The sequence below is a fragment of the Nestor notabilis genome, unplaced genomic scaffold (genome assembly GCF_000696875.1).
Source record: "Nestor notabilis isolate BGI_N333 unplaced genomic scaffold, ASM69687v1 scaffold25365, whole genome shotgun sequence".
NCBI classification, from domain to species: domain Eukaryota; kingdom Metazoa; phylum Chordata; class Aves; order Psittaciformes; family Psittacidae; genus Nestor; species Nestor notabilis.
Window position 1 is genome coordinate 1 of NW_009929236.1, and position 3,709 is coordinate 3,709.

Here is a 3,709-nt window from a genome sequence, read left to right on the forward strand (position 1 = left end):
CCCTCCCCGCCCCGGCCAGGGCAGGGCTCCCCCCGCTGCTCTCCGCTCCCCATCGCCGTTCGCTGTGCCCCGCTTACCTGCCCCGGAGGCGGAAAGGGATCCGAGCTGCAGAGCTGCGTGCCCCGGGGCAGGGAGGGGGGAAACGGGGTAGGAGAAGTAAAGGCAGGCGTCCGGAGCGTGTTAGCAGGGCTGGTACCTCCACCCAGCCTCAGCCCGACCAGCTGTGAGCGTCCCAAAGAGTCCTCAAGCTTTAACTTGGGTGAATGCCCTTCTCTGTGATGGAGGAGAATAAAGTGGACAATAAAGCTGAATCAGGCAAGGGGGGGGGGGGGGGAGGAGATGTGTGCATTTGTCCTTTTGCTGTTTTAAGAAGTGTTCTGCGGTCCTCTTCCAAATTTCGTACCGATTTGGGAAAAGGAGGCTGGGAGGGTGGGAACACGGTGACCACGTTTGTGTTGTCCTGTGCCGACTGCGACGAGGGGAGGTTGAGGTTGGACTGCTTGGGAGCAGGGGAGTGGTGCGGGATGCACAAGGAAATGTGACACAGAACACGCAGAACAGGATGAGTGAGCGTGGAGCTGGGCTGGGGCGGGCAGAGGCAGGACTGAGTAACCAGGGAAGGGCTGTGCTTCCTCCAGACCTTGACAGTGAACTTGGGTTTGGTACCACATAACTTCTGTTTATTCAGTTTGTGTGCCCCGAACAATCCAAACCTTCTCTGCAGCTAAAGAGCTCTACGCTGGGAGTGAAACCCGTAACCCAGAGCATGGGAAGCCCCATCTATGGTCACTTCAGTCTGTTATGTGTGCTGCACTCCATGGGAGGTTTCTCTGTGTTATAAAAATATGCTTCTAGCTGGATTGTAGATTATAGGTTGCTCTTATATTTAAGCCAAAACTTCCTGATCTTTCTCTCCTTTACCAGCATTTCAGCCCCGCTCCGAAGCAAGTCCATGGGCTGTGCAGGCAGGGACACCACTGCAGCCCAGGCAATGGTCTCTGCTGGCATCTGTAACAGTGAGCCTGAATTTAAGCTCAGCTACCAAAGGCATTGCATTGGAGTGTTAGGATCTATGCTAATTCTACCAGGACTGTAAGCCCCCAGGCTGTGAGCATCAGGAATGATGAGAGCACTTGATGGGATCACTTAAGACACTTAGAAATACTCAAAGTCTCCCTTCAGGCCACAGGAAAAACTGGGAAGGGCAAGAAACAAAGCCCTGTTCTCCCAGCTTGCATTCACTCTCCTCGCAGGTGGAAAACAAAGGAGGAAAGAAAGGGGAAAGAACAATAAAACAAATTAAATACAACAGCAAATTGTTAATTTTCCAGCCCTTCCCAATCTTGCTTGAGCTTGGGCACTACTAAGCATCATGGATGTATTGGGTATCCCACCTCCTACCTCATCTGCATACTCGCTTAGAACTCTGGAGTTGCTCCAGCAGACAAGTGAAAAAGCCACCCTTAATGTCAGTCATTAATAGGAGTGCATCTCCTATATGCACTCCAGCATCTGTCAAAAGAGAGGAAAGCCAGGAGTATTTGTCCCTTTTGTATTCTAAGGATGTCAGTTCAGTTGTCTCTGACTGAGAAGAGCAGGAACTAGAGAGAGGTCCAGCCGCAGACAGACAGTAACTTCCAAAGGCACACCATGTGCTTGATTTGCTTTTGGAGCTGGGTGGGATCTGGCTCATTTCTCCAGGAAACTTGTGAATAACCAGACCACAGATAAAAATAAAAGACAAATGGGGTCACACCCCTTATACTCACAAGCGATAGGGATGGGACCCACAGAGGTGTTTTTAGACAGGGACTCAGCTGACAGCTCTCTCTTCACGTGCTCCTGAGGTTCACGTCACTGATGCTTGAGTCCTAGTAGTGAAGGAGCTCTTCTCAAGAAAAGAGCAGTGACAGAGAGCATGGAGACTGTTCAGGCACAAGGGCTGCTTTGGTAGCAGGTCAGGTTGGCCAGGAGATGATGTGAGTTCTTATAATCACTGTGAGGCACATCTGCTGTGAGCAATTGTTCCCAGCATTGTTTCTCTATGGCTGTGGAGGGTGACTCTTAGTCTTGGAAAGCTGGAATTTCCTGCTCTGTATGTTTTTATTCCCTTAGATGGTCCTGTGAGACTGGAAGTGTTCCTAGAAGCCAGGGGAATGCAGGCCTTTCCCTTACAACTGTAGCTTTTTGTCAAACAAACAAGCTGCTAATGTTTGTTTTTCTATTCAGGACCAGTTTATCAATAAATCTGAGCACCTCATTATTGTGTTTATAAACTTTTCAGTGGAGATCAGCTCTCATGATGTGTTTGCACAACATCTGGCACAGCTTGGCTTTAAGCTCAGCTGCAATACTAATGTGCAGATACCGTTATTCAGCATGTAATACGTTTGCAATTTCCCTCCCAGCTCTCAGAAATAATATTCCAAAATGTATGAAATGCTGCTTTGGTGGAAGCAAATTACTTAGAGGGATTTCTGAGAATTAAATAGATTAGTCTTTGTCTGTTAAGAGCCACATTTTGAACTTGATGTATGTTCTCTGTACTATATGAGTGCATACATGTACGACAACTACTGTAAAGAATTACCTGCCTTTCACAACTTTATTTTTGGTCTCTTCTGACAAAGAGGCTCTAAAACCTCTTGGAGCCTTTACTAAGTGGTGAAGTAGACTGTCAACTGACTGAAATCAGTAGCCAAGTTACATCTCAGCTACCAGGTATAGGATTGATGCAAGAATTCCTGAGAAGAATTTGCAGGCTAGGGCTATAAAGGCAACAAGAATGGCCACTTTGAGCTTTTGAACAATTGCTTATAAAGTATGAACTAGTGATTTTTCACAATAGAAAGGAGCTGGCAACTAGGGCTTTACCAAGGGTCAGTGTATTAAGTGTCTTCTCTTGTGACTGGCAGCAGAATCAGCTGTAATGTTCATCATCTGTGAACTATGCTGTTTAGCACTGGGAGGAAGGATGGATTATCATCACCATCATCTAATAGGGATTAAGTAATTTGTCCAAGATCATGCAGGAAGTAAAATAAGATAGGGTGGTGCAAAGGTACAAATTGATGGTTTAAACCTGTTCTTCCTGTCTGCTAATCTTAAAAGGAAAAGGGAGAAAAAAGGGGAGAAAGAAAGGGGAAAGAAAATGCAATTGTTTTAGCAGTGTGCTGTCCTGTGATGTACTTGTGTCCATTATGTAGAGTATTAATTTTAAAAATATCTGTATCTTAGGAGGAAGAGGCTGGAGCAAGATCCCTTCCTGCCACTTAACCTATTTCTCATATGGAAATGGCTTTGAATAAGGTTGGTAAAATCATTGCTTAAAATGCTGGAAGCTTCTTAGAGGGTCTTTATAATTACAGAGCACCAGCCACCCCTCATTTTCATCCCTGGCCAGAGCTGTTTTTTGGTCAAAATCCAAGTGCTGCTGACTTTATTCATAGCGTTGTAGCACACAGTGAACAGTCACACGCAAATCACTTCTCAGGCTGGCATGAAAAGACATCATTCAATTCATCCTCCTCTCCCAGTGTTGGCCAGCCCTCACAGGAGCTCAAGTGAAGTGTTTCAATGAAAGGCCTGAGAGTAAAGGCATCTCAATGAGGAAGGGCTTATGAATTTTCCAGCTATCACCTACACTTCTCCCATAGGACTCACAGCATGTCTTCTCCAAGGGTCCATAGCAATGCCCCTGACCAGGTTC